The sequence below is a fragment of the Protopterus annectens genome, chromosome 4.part0 (genome assembly GCF_019279795.1).
Source record: "Protopterus annectens isolate FY-2018-M chromosome 4.part0, PAN1.0, whole genome shotgun sequence".
Classification (NCBI taxonomy): Eukaryota; Metazoa; Chordata; order Ceratodontiformes; family Protopteridae; genus Protopterus; species Protopterus annectens.
This window is the reverse complement of record NC_056733.1, coordinates 770,266,972-770,281,364: the sequence shown is the minus strand read 5'-3', so window position 1 is coordinate 770,281,364 and position 14,393 is coordinate 770,266,972.

Below are 14,393 nucleotides of genomic sequence, written 5' to 3'. Positions count from 1 at the left end.
CTTTCTATCACACAAACACAGTTGTTAAGGCTGTCCATCATTATGCACAGGCTGGTACATGTGAGAAATGAGCTAGACACTGATTCCCTGCCATTTTTCCTGCTATACTTGAGAATATAAGGTTGGCAGTGATGTAGGTGGTGCTCTACTTAGACTCCAAATGGGTGTCAGGAGAAGTCCATGGTCTTTACTGGCTTCCTCATAAAGTGCTACAGCTGTAGGCTTTTGCAGGACAATACTATGTCCTGTTACAAGGCTAAGACTTAAAATACCTTGGCCAAGGTTGTCACCAGTGCAACTGGCATTCTATGCACTAGTGAACAATGTTGTCACCATAATAGTGACGTGAAAAGCAGAATCTCTTTTGCTGATGGGAGGAATATTTTAAAACCAATAACCTAAGTTTTGTAAGCATAGTGGTCTATGACCAGCCAATACAATACCCTGGCTTGCCAACACATACATGTTTTCATAATTTTAATTTCTGTTTTGTGTTCTGTACAACTTCTGAAGAGGTAAAAAGGAATCAGGAGGCACACCAGGAGCTATTACAATGCCTTAGAAAGGCACAAGTAAGTATGTCTCAGGTATGAATGCTAACCGTCTGACTGGTATGAGTGGTATGTGTGTGGCTATTGTGCTAGATAGGACTGGCTTACCCAACAGAGCTAATGTGTACTCTTCCACTCAGGAAAAGCATTTACAATCAGAGACAAATGTCCCATCAATTTCCTTCCCTTTTAGCCCAAGCATCTGATTTGAAATATACTACGATGTGTAAATTTACACTGGGAAAGGGCTCTTACATCAGCTTCAGTCCTTTTTAGTCCAAACCTCTGCTTTGCAACATACTGATGATGTCATCCATTCAAATGTGCTCTATCTCACATTTAAAGTAAGACTTTGTCCATGGAGCTGGAGATTGATACAGTGCTCTCTAGCTTCTGGGCTTAAGTAAGTAGGTTTTCAAATTTGGCAATGGATAAATAGTGTGAATGCGTGTAACTACAGTGACAGAAGAGACTGGATTATTTAGCACATGTGATATGTACCCCCCCCACACACACACACACACACAGGCAAAACTTTGACACTGGAAATTACCTCACACAACTCTTTCACTCACTTTTAAGCCACATATATGCACTGTGATATACTGATGATATCATGTTTTCAAATATGTTCAGTCTCACATGTATAGTAAGCCTTCTCCTGTGGTGCATGCAGTTAATACACATTGCCCTTGATAGTGGGCTTAGAAAGGGTTTTGTTCAAATCTAGCAAGGTTAGCATAATGTGCGTTTTTGTGTTCTGACATGAAACACTGCATTATCTAACATTCCTCCCAAAATTTTTTTATCCCTTTTAAGGTCAGACATAGGCCTTTCAACACATTAATGAAGTCATCTCATTCAAGTATGTTTTCTGTGACACTTACATTAAGACTTCTCAAGTAGCACATGCAGTTAACGCACATTTACATAGCATGTGGACGTTGATAGGCAGGTGTTCAAGTCTGGTAACGTATATGTGCAAAACAATAATTATATAAAAGAGTAGCTTACTCAATGGATGGTGATATGACACATTCAAGGTTGTGTGAACATTAACATGGATAAAGGTTTTTGTTCCATAAGAAGATATTGTAAGGGATGCATGACCATTCAAAACATCACTTCAGTCAGAACCTGGAGTGTGTCCTTTATGACACTTCTACCTTAACGTTTTGTGTGGTAGAAACAGTTAATATACAGCTCTCTGGAGTGTGGACCTAGAGAGACAGGGGTTTGGATCTGGTAATGGATGTCCGTGATACATTAGTGACATTCAGGATTGATGTACCCAAGTGATGGTGATTTCACACTCTCACAGTTGTGTGAACACTAACAGAGCCAAAGCTTTTTTAGGCCTCAGATTACATTTTAGGAAAGCCATGAATCATTCCAACTTACTACTGAAGTAATCCCATCAAGTGCATGCTTTGTGACACATCAGATATGATTATTTATGTGGTGTCAGTTATTAGTATACAGTTCTATGAACTATGACCTCAGATAAGTGGTTGAATCTGGCAAGGTGTAACTACTGAGTGTACAAAATAATGCTTACAGGTAGGATTTGCTTCCCCAAAAGGAAATATATTTGCAATATGAGTTATTGGACATATTTACAATTGGGGAGAGAAAGGAGAACCTTCATGTCCCCTTCAATGGAAGGTACATACATTCAACAACAATGCTCAGGTTATTCCTTCAAGTGTGTGCTGTATGACAGCTGTGTTGTGAATTGTTCTGTGGAGTCACTAGTTAGTGTACAGGGGAAGAGGAACTTGATGTGCATTGCATATGTTTGACTTCAGTGGTGTATGCCTTATATTATTCTGTTCATAATATAGTGGTTAAAGGTAAAAATGGGATATGCCAAAGATCTTGATATGCGAAATGCTGCAACGTGGTCGCAAAATGTCTTAGAATCTGTGTTATGATACTTTGTTATGGTTTTGGGGTGGGTTGGTGATGCTAATGCATACATTGCTGCACTTCTTGATGATCATGCCAGTTTAATGATGTCTTATTTGCATGCCATATAGTACAAAACACATTAAGCAATCAGTGTTATGAAATAGTTATTGTAATTAGTTATTACTTGCCAAAAACGTCTTGGAATTTGCCTGTTGCAGCATGACGCTAACAAAGTATGCTCAATGGAGGTAGTGACTGATGCATGGAGGATACTAACATTGTTACAGGTCAGTGTGCAACTAAATGTACATTTTCAGTAGTGCACTTAATACTTGATGTTAATGTTGAACCTGTTTTAAGTTATGGTTGTGTACTGTCATGAAGGTTTTTTCAAATGTATTGCACAAGACTCATTTCAGGGCAAATTATGATTTACAACATAATGCTATACTGGATTCAGGGGTGTACTTTGTCAAACTGTATTTAAGTGTGTATGTGTGGCAGCTGCAGGAGGAAGTACATATGTAATATGTTGGTTACATTGCTAAAACAGCTTTTTACGCCAATCACGGTGAAATAAAAAGTGGAAAGATACATGTAGCTGATGTCATGACATAATACTACTAGCATGGACACTTTTTTGGCTTACTTCTTCTATGAGCTAACTATCCACATGTGCTCTTCCTTTCACACCTTTCACACATTCCTAGATTATGTCCATAGGTATATACACACACAACCCAGATGTAACTAAACAGCCTCAAAATGACTTTTGCTTAAAGAGCTTGCATCTTAATATATGTTACATGACTATGTCCATCATCATCCAACTAATTGCATCTCATCTGTTATAGTCACATATCTGTAACAACGCACTGCAGCATAGTTTTTAATTAATATTCAGTTCAAAGTGACAGTTATGTTTCGGTGGTAGGCCCTTCTGGTTTGCTTTATATAACTACTTGGAATATATTAACAGTCTTACTTCCTCACATTCCCAACATACATGTCTATCCGCAACTGATTGTAGCCAGTATGCTTACTTGTATGGGAAGGGTTGCACAGGTGTTAATTAATATTCTCAGTTTTTCCCTATTTTTAAATGGGTCTATATTACATCATCGAATCACTAATAATTGAATGCCTCTTCATCAAAGAAAAAAAAAACTAATGAGAGACATATTTTTTAATTTATGGTCATAGGAAGATGCTTTGAAAATTTAAGGGGAGGTGACATAAGAGGAAGAACTGAGAGCCTGGAGGCAGAGTGGATAGTTAGATTAAGGGCGAATGTAGGGCATGGTCTTAATGACCATGTGCCTATGAGATCCCTTTTTCAAAAATAGACCCCTGCATAGGTAAAGGTGTGATTAACAATATTAGTAAATATGTTTGGTTTTTAATTTTTTAACTTGTTTTATTGTCTATTTTTCAGTTTCATTAATGTGTGTGCACTTATTAAATGATTTAGAGTTTTATGAAATGTGTACCTTTAAATATACATTGGTAGGTCATATGACCATGACTGATTGGTATAAGAATGGTGTTTTAGATGAACATGACATACACCTGAAGAAGCATTTCTGTGAAAGCGCTTGTGTCTGTTCCTATTAAAGTAGTTGGAGAACCTGGAGCCTTGCCTGTGCTTGCTTTATGCATTTGGATTGATCCTTAGTTTTTACGGAGTTTTTTGTATATCATTGGGATGTTTTGATGATGTGATATAAAACCTTTTTAAATATGGGTAATTTGCCATTGCACTTTATTGTCTCTATAATATGTGACAAGGAAAAGGATAACTATGTTTAAAGTATATGTCTGTTCAAACATCAGTTCTTTTCTGTGGAAAACATTGCTTTTGTTTAATTTTTCCTTATACATGACAATGCCGGTGAAGTTCCCTAAACCTGCACTACATGCAATATATGAAATGTGTCCTACTATATCAGCTTTTCTTGTAAACTTGTTTTCATGGATTTACTTCAAATTATCGAATACTTACTTTATCGAATCCTATTTCAGCAAACCTCAATTCATCAACTCTCATTATATCAAACACTCGGAACTAAAAAAAGAAAACCCTGGGAAAGGAACCACTTGACCAGCAGGGCAAAACAACAAACAAAAAATCAAAAAAAACCTCCACCCCCCCCCCCCCCACTAAATATACCAACTCTAAGATCGCACTACAGTGGAGTAAGGAGAAAGTTCACCATGGTAGCCAAGTGTTTCCTTTCCTGAGGTTTCCTTTTCATAGCTCTGGGATTTCTATATAATTACAATCAATGAAGTGAGGTTTGCTGAAATGGGATTTGATAAAGTAAGTATTCGATAATTTGAAGTAGACTCGTTAGCATACCTCAACTGTTTCTATTATTCATAAACTTCCCAGATTTTGTTACATTGTCACTGTGCCCCTCTTAATCCTTTGTAAAATGTGGTAACCTTGTGGAAAAGATGGTGAAGTACTCTTAATGGGTAGTTAATGACAATAATTACATCTTTAAAAAATGTGCAATAAATTAACACTCATCTCATTCTATCAATATTTCAATTTTATAGTCATATAAGAGTGTCCCTGAATGGACCTAATTATTTCTGCATTTTCCCAAATTCTGGTAATGGGGTTTTGTACATAATTTTATTTATAGACAACAAGTCGAGTGTTAGGTCCTCCCTGACTTTTACTGATGTATTCCAAGTTTCCCTATCTGTTACTGTACTGTTCACATCTGCTCATTTAGCATAACCATGCTAACCATTCTGTGTTTATATCATGTGCATGAGTACTGCTGCACATCAGCATGGCCATAAGCATGTTCTGCCTTTGCGCAGGTGATGCTTGATTTGTAGAGCAGCTTGAACTCCTGTATATTCAATGAGCAATATTGCTCATTGTGCAAAGTGATTATGTAGGCTTCAGGATATGTACATGCTTATTAATGTCCCCCCCTGGCATATGCTTGAATTAATTTTCTAGTGCTGCCTATGCAAGTAGGATGCTGCACTCCTGAGATGCTATCTTTCAGATGGCATTTTAAACTGGGGTCCCTTATGCTTGAACTGGTAGATGCTCAAGTGGATGTAAAAGGTCTCATATCAGTTACCAAAAAGAGCAGAGAAAATGTATCATTAAAACCACATATATAATAGCTCAAAACAATTACAATAAAAAAAAAATAAAAATAAATAGGCTAATAAATAAAAATATATACACAAAGAAAAAGTGTTCTTTATTTTCCTACTTATGCCAACCTTTATTTCCTTTATCGTACTAAATGCACCCCATGCCTAATAACTCTTCCATTCATCCACCCATACAAGCTTTCCATATACAGCACAGTATTCTGAACAATATGCTTCCTATTCCTATAAAATATATATGTCTAGCTATAGCCACAGTCACTTCATCCCTTTACAATATGGATTTTTTGTTGTTTTATACTAAGACATTTGCAGTCTTTACATCCTAATGAATATAATAGATCTTTCCCTTTTTGTTTACTTCTGTATAGCATAGTCTATAACATAATTTATTTATTTTATATTTGATAACCGGGAAATACTTAAAAAAAAAAAAAAAACATAATTCCCTTTTTAACATTGTTATACATTTTCTTTCTTTCTTTTTTGCAATGGATTTAACATAGAATCCCAAAAACAATTAACAAAAAGACAAACTATTTTTAATACTTCTAGTAATATGTACACCCCATCTATAGGATTGTAGGATCACAGGAGGTTGCTCGACTAATGCCTCCAGAGCCCTTACAAGTCAAGACAAGTTTAAACCATGCTCCCAAGGGTGTCTGCTTCAACCAGATACTAAAATCAGCACCTATTGCCCCTGTCCAGCAGGGATATTGGTGGAACCCCTGGGGTGAATTTCTGGTTACCCATCCAGTCATCCAAATTATGCTTAAATAGGGCCAATGAGGGGCTTTGTTTAACATAAATAGGAAGCTTGTCTCAAAGGTGGGGCAACCTCTATGAGACAAATCTGTCTCTCCAGCAAGTTTTTTTGATTCCACATACCAGTTTAAGGTCCTTGGAGTGAGTGACCTGTGTGCTATTTGACTTGTGAATGTGCAGCATTTCCATTAAAGCTGGGTCAGAGATTGCTCTATATGCAAGGCACAGGTCACCTCTGAGAAGTCTGTATGACACAGAGGAATGTAACAAAGATTTCCGTCTGTCCACATAAGACAGATCTTGAAGACCCTGAATTTTCTTTTTAACAAATTTATCAATGATACCTGAGTGGGGGTTGTGTCAAAGGCCTTGGCTAAGTCTAGGTAGGCTGTATGCACAGTTTTGCCCTTGTCTAGGGCTATAGTGACTGTTTCAAAGAAGTCCACCAAGTTTAAGAGGCATGCTTTCCCACTGACAAAGCCAAAGTGGGTGGGGTCGTGCATTTGGAGATTTCCTATATCTTTGTTAATAAGTTGCATGATGATTTCTACCATGGCCTTCCAGATAAGGCTGGTCAGGCTAATTGGTCTATAGTTCCTGGGGTCTATGGATGCACCCCTTTGTGCAAAGGGATGATGGATACTGTTTTCCATTCTGCTGGGACAAAGTCAGTGCTTAGGCTGTGATTAAAAAGTGTGTCCGATGGTGATGCTAATTTCCTGTTTTAACCTGTATAGAATGCAGACCAGGATGTCGTCTATTCTGATACAGGCTGTGCTTTTGGCCTTAGACAGGGCATTTAAGACCTGCTACTTGGAGATACTAGTTGGAGGACAGGTGTTAGGGATACTTTTGGCATATGTGGTGGGGACAGGGGAGTGAAGTTTTCACTGAACCTGTCAGCCAGCAGGTTTGATATTTCCACAGGTTCTGTATAGGTAGTACCATTAACTACAAATTCAGCACAAATCTCAGCCTTACATTTGAGGTTACGGATGTTACTAAAGAATGCCTTGCAGTTATCCTTAGTTAGGGAAGCTAATTTGGATTCATAGTTAGCTTTGGAGGACTTCACTACGAGTCTTATTTGCTTGTTTAAGTTGAAAGGGAGTGTTTCCAGTTTTGAGACCATTCCTTCCTACTCTTATATTTAGGTTTCTACAAAAGAATACAATTTAAAAAATAAATCACCTTAAAACTTTTTGTAAAAGACTTCCACACCAGCTCCTGCAAACACCACACCTCACTTCTGATTAACTACTTTACGCTAACCAAAAGTTATACCAATAAAATTAATTTCTTGTTTATTAAAGTGAATTTTCTATCTTAACTTCCATTTTAGAACATTAATTTTTATTCTTATTCACTGTCAAACCTATAGATTTCAAAACTTTACTCATATACAGTTCTTTGATCCATATCTTACTGTTTGAAAAGTATGTCAATAAAGCATAGGAATAAACACCCCATGAAATATTCATCACCTTCTAGCAAGCTATATTTCATCATTCAGAATTTTAATACTATTCAGTAACATGTCCTTTGAAACACCACTACCTCGTTCATCTGTCCATTTTAATGTCTTCCCCCTTTCACCCATTTACAAATAGTCATAGCAGAACTTCCGTAAAGAATTTTCAAAATATTAATGATTAAATTTACACTCCCTCAAAATATTCTGTAGTCAGAAACCTTCACTGCATCATACATAACTGACTCATTAGAAGCCATGTCACTCTTAATATAACCCACTTCTTTAATAACTAATAGGAAATCCTTTGTGTCCTCAAAACCCTGTATGCTTTCTCTTCCATTACTCTACTATTAACATTTCTTAGTCTCAGCTGGACAAGGGGTATCAACCTCAAATTTTCTCAAACCCTTGCAACACATTTCTTCAAGAGAAATCTGGAATTATGAAAATGTATTTGTTTCTCCTATCCCTTGACTTATCCATACATTTAAAACATTGACATTTTGCTCATTACCCAACTTATGAAAATCTTACTATCTTCTGTTCTTACCCAGTTGTGATCCTATTCTTTAACAACCTTTAACACATGATTTACTTCTTGCAAAATAATTGATTCCCCTCATTTTGTATTAATTTAATTTCTTCTAACATACCAATAACTGACACCATTATTATTCTTAATTTTGATACTTTGATTGAGTAGTACCCATTTCACTCACAGCCTAGGATTATAATAACAAAAAGACAGAAAAAAAGTAAGTCCAATAAAAGTGCAATGAAATAAGATTCAGGAAAAAAAATGGGAAGGGCTGCAAATTAAACGGCATGTTAAAGAAATAAAGAAAAGGACAGCACAGTGGTGCCGCAGTAGTGTTGTTGCCTCACAGCAAAAGGTTCTCCAGTTCTATTCTCAGCTGGAGGGCCTTCTGTGCAGAGTCTGCATGTCCTCCCTGCATTTGTGTGGATTTTCTCCCAGTGTGCCAGTTTCCTCCCACGTTTCAAAGACATGCATCTGGATCATTTCTCCCTGGACCTCTGCTGAAAGTTGGCTTTGTTCCAAATCGGACTTTCCTGGTAAACAAATGTTAAATAAATAAATTAAATAAATAAAATAAAAAAAATGCCCAAACACTGGTTAGAAAGTGAAACGACTGAAGTCAGTCATCCAAAAAAAGTACAATGGATTAAGATTCAGGAAAAAAAATGGAGGGGGGGGGTGCAAATTAAAGACCATGTTAAAGAAATGCCCAAACAGTGTTTAGAAAATGAAACAATTGAAGTCAGTCAAACATAAAAACTGAAAACAGTTCAAGGACAGTGTAAATATTACAAAGTTGCAATAACACATTTGCCTAATATAGTCAGTCCATGTGATAAAAGAGGGAAATGTTACAGATGTTAAGTACAGTAGGCAGGCAAAAGAGTTATGTTATTGAAGGATTCTATGAGAAAACGAGACAGAGTCCCACTTTGTAGGAAACTGAAGTACCTTTGGATGAAATGTGTTCATGTTTTATGTATTTTGGACATTACTTGAAAGTGTGACCCAGAAAGTGGGTGCTAAAATACAAAAGGCATGACCAGAAGAAAATGAGTTAATTTGTATGCTGAGAAGTATAGCATTGTTAGATTGGGAATGATGCAGCTATGGGACGTTTTATTAGGAAGTCTATAAGCAGGATGGAGAGTGGGATCATTGTATAAAGTTTTCTATAAGAGAGCAGGCAGGGATTTGCTCACTCTGTGATAGGTAGCTTCTAAAAAATAAGTCCCTTTTTAACATCGCTGTACATTTTGTTTGTTTATTTCCATTTTTTTTTTTTTTGCAAAAGATTCAGCCTAGAACCCTTTCATCATATGCAAGACTTTGTTTTCATGCTTATTATTAAACATGTTTTTCTCTGACTGCAGTCAAACTGCTTGAGATGACAGACGTACCATGTTAAAGTATGAAACAGAGCTTAGGAAGTGTGAGCTTCAGTACAACTTAAAAAAGGAGACATTTGTGACAAGAGTAATGAAGTGTCATCTAGTTCATGGCAAGAGAGGGATAAAATGTCAAATTATGTGGGAAGAGGATTTCCACTTTGTTGAACAGGTTAGCCTCACTGGTCCTGCTGCCTCTTTTCAAATGACACCAAAGTGGTATTTATAGAGGCTAGGTGGAAATACAGTCAAGGCAGATGGGCAGTTCACCATTTTCTCCAGTTGATACCAACATGTTCTAAAGGGAGAACATATGCAAGAAGAGAAAAAGTGGGACACGGTTTCCTCATATATCTTGGAAATCAAGAATAATTCAGTAAAAATAAGGGTGGCAGCAGAACAAGGCATGATGACAGGCTGGTATGGATGATGGGCAAAAGAAGAGCCAGATGATACCGTGATTTCTGGGGAATAGTTGTGGACTCATGGTCAGAGCTTTCCCAACCAGATGCTGGTAATGTGGATTTAAACTTTTCTAGATGTTGTAGAGAGTCTCTTTCCAAAAGAGGGGGTAGAAAAGGAATGTGGTAGAGTAATAAGAAACATGATGGTAGAAAAAGTTGAAGAGCAGCAAGGACTTGGTGATTATGGGGGGGGGGTGTAAGCTGAGAATGCAGTTGTAGTTACAGGTGGACAGGAGTAAGTGAAATAGCATTTGATTTACTCCGGATGAACTGTTATCCAGATACAAATTAAAAATGGACAGTCAATAAACAGGGATATTTGCGATACAGCTGTAATGTTTTGATTATACAGGAAAACATTTTGGAGCTTTAATACATATGGGCACAGATTCACATTTTGAAGTAACTTTTCTGTAGAACATAAGTTTATAAATGAATGTGACATAAAAAGTTTCTATGCATCATGGAAGAACCACAGGCCAGATTCATTAATGCCTACACTAAGTGTAGACCATTCTGAGTGAACTGACAACACAAGCATAACTCCCACCTTCTTCCTCCTAATTTTAGTTTTTTTTACTGATTTTCTTGCAACCTTAAATATCAAGGGGATTCATAAAGGTTACCAGGAAACAGAATCAAACTGAGCAGGTAAAAGCTGGTTCAATAACAAATTCAAAAGCATCAAGTCAAACAAAAGAACCAGCTAACACAGCACTGTATAAAACACTTGTTTAATCCAAAAAATAAAAACAGTAAAAAGCAAGGTGTGATTCTGATTCTGTTCCCAGGTTTCTTCATCTTCCTGCTGAGTGGGACACGGCTGAAGGAAGGATAATTGAGCATGATTACACCCCCAGTGGAGCTGTGGATGCAGCTACAGTTGACCATCTAGGACAAGTGTTACAGGTGAAGGGCAATCCGTTACTTCTCTCTAATGTTGAAGATGTTGTTTTGGAACCAGAGCACTCTACTGCTGACTCATAGGAGTTTAAGGACATTTTCAGAGGTTTGGAGAATAATTTGTTTAAATACCAACGGTTGCAGTGGCAGAGACTGCACTTAGAGGCATGCTTACATTATAAAGTTGTTCCAAGGGGTCTGAGGGTGTTAAGGATGCGTACATACAGCAACACTGTTGTTGTCCCTCACTGCTGAGAGAATGGCAGATACTAAACCTTGAACTTAGCTTTAATTATATTAAGCTTCTGCTGAGATTCTTTCAACCGACTGAGGCTTCCTTTCTTGGTGATATTAGGAAAGGAATTGATACAATTAATTACTTTTATGTCTCAGCATCCTGCAGGTATAAGGTTGAGGACCTATTTGTTGATATTAGTTTGTATGAGAATCACCTGCAAGAGGTCAAAAGAAAGAAACTGGGCAGAAATATGGCAGATTTTTAGGATGGCCGTTTTTTTTTTGTGGCCAAAAAAGGATAAACATTTGACACCTACTTCACATTCATCAGGGGGTGTTTTGAATGGTAAGGACTCTAAGTCTGCTTATTTGACCAATAGAATTGATGAAGTGTTACATGTTGATGGTATAGACCCTGATAATAAACCCTTTAATGGGAAGTAAACTGCTCATGCCTCCAAGTCTGACAGTGCGACTGGTTCCATATCGTACTTGGATAATAATCCACCTTGCCACACAATTTCCATTGGAGTGAGTGAGACTGCAGCATCTAAGACAGTCCTGAGTCATGATACCTAGGACATTCTGCAAGCCAGAGAACCTGGTGCTAGTCTGTTGCCCCCCCCCCCTTTTTTTTTATAGCTGCAACTACCCAAACTGGTGAAAATGAACAGACAAGAAGGGAAAGATGCTTACACAGTCAGAACAGATTTGGTCGAAAGAGACTACAGGTGTCAGGGCAACTGGAACGAGGGTCAGCTGTAAAGATCAAGATTCCATGAGCCTAGTGGTTAATATATCTTCCCTGACTCTGAGTAATGAACAGCATGAGGTATTCAATAAGAGTCTTTCTTTCATTCCTGCTAGAGGCTAATCTTTACATGAGGTCCTCACTGACTTGAGACTGTTTGTTCGTAAGATCTTGCTTAGGATTCTTTATGGTAATAATGCTTATGAGCATACTGGCTTTAGGAAGCCTAGCCAATTTGTTCTGATCGACTCTCCTTTGACTGAGGCATTCTTAAAGCTATGTGAACATGACATTTATGAGTTCATGAGACAGAAATATTATAGGATGTTCCATAACCTTACAGATGTCCAGTTTAAAGCACTTTTTGAGTTGATTTCAAATGAGCATGTTTACGTGCACCCTACAGATAAAAGTGGTGCCATCGTGCTAATGGATGCTAGCAAATATCTTGAAAGTATGTATCTAATGCTAAATAATGCTGAATGCCATAAAAGTGACGTTGCTAAGGTTATTCAGGATGTGCATGGTAGCATTCATAAATTGTTAATGGATCATGAACTGTTAATGGCAGGTTCAGTAAGCAGAGACTTGTATGATTACTTCATGGTTGAACTTCCTATGATTCCAGTACTCTATAGCCTTCCTAAGATTCATAAGTGTTTGAGTAACCCACCCATGAGACCCATTGTTTCAGGCCATGGGTGGGTGACTGTACCTTTCTAGAGCTATGTTGAAAGTTACTCCCTATTATTGATAAAACAAATACTGCACTTAGAGACACTAAGCATTTTTTGATGCAACTGTTTGATTGGTCTTGCAGAAATAGTGTGAATGATGTTACATTGGTTACCATGGGTGTAGTATCCCTTTTTACTGTAATTTTGTTAGGCTTTTATGTCTAAGAACTCTGAATATTCCACAGGTCAGATACACCTAATGTATTCATTGCTTGATATTATACTTAGTAATAATGTCTTCATGTTTCATGACCGATATTACCATCAGAAGGTCGGGGTAGCCATAGACACCATGTGTGCAAATAGTTATGTCAACATGATGCTCACTTATTGGGAGCCTGTATATGTTCTAGACAGAAGTAACTACTTTTTTCAGTACATTTCACATTATGTGCACTTTGTGGATGATGTGTTCTTTGTAGGGACTGGCTCAATAAAGACCCTGAATGAGTTTGTGGACTGTTAACATCAGACCACTGAGTTTTTAAAGTTTACATTTAAGCATCCCTGAACCTCGATAGACCCCTGATTGTTTTGATATTCAGCTCTATAGTAAACCATGCAAGAAAGTTACCCCACTGCACTACCAGAGTATGCATCCCAAGTATGGAAAGCATAATGTGCTGAGATCTGATGAAGCACCTTTGGTGTGAAAGTGCTCATTTGTTATATTTTTTATTGTTTTTATTTTTTGGATAAAAGAAGTGTTTTATACAGTGCTGCGTTAGCTGGTTATTTTGTTTTACTTGCTAATTCATAAAGATCACCACAATGTCTAGACTACACCTACACTTACTGAAATCATTCAGAGTGAATCCATCCTTTCATTTCCAACCCCTTTTTCCTATTTGTGCAAAACAGACAGCACAAAAAATGTGGTAGGGATGTTCTTGAATACAGGTCATATACACTTAGACTACACGTAGTGTAGGTGTTCATGAATCCAGACCCGAGTGGTTACAAATGTAAATGTGAAACCTATTAAAAACAAAAACAAAAAAAATGTTAGTGCAATTCGGAATAATTCAGAAATTCTGTATATTTCAGAAAATCAAATTAAACATTTTTCTCTGACTGCAGTCAAACTGCTTGACATGACAAAAGTAACATGTTAATGTAAATTGTGGAATAGAGCTTGGGCACTATGAGCTTCAGTACAAGTTAAAAAAGGAAAAGTCGCCATCTGTTATCATAAGCAAAACCAATGGATGTGTCTGAATAAGTAATAATCTCTAACAGCCGGTCTGCAGGTATATCAAGTTAACAATAAATGTTCAGGTAAACAGCACTCATGAACATAATGTCAGATTAGCAACTGGTACCAGGAGAGCAAAATGCATTGCATACCATAATGTTTAGTTATTAGCATCTCAAGGCGAAAAGAAAATGAATTAAAATAAATTAATTTCCATGTTCAAGTTTTAATCACTCCCTTTTTACAATGTTGAATTATTTTTTAATGATGTCAAGTAAAAAAAAAACATACATCCATTCAAAAGCAGTTAGTTACTTTATGATAGCTTAGAG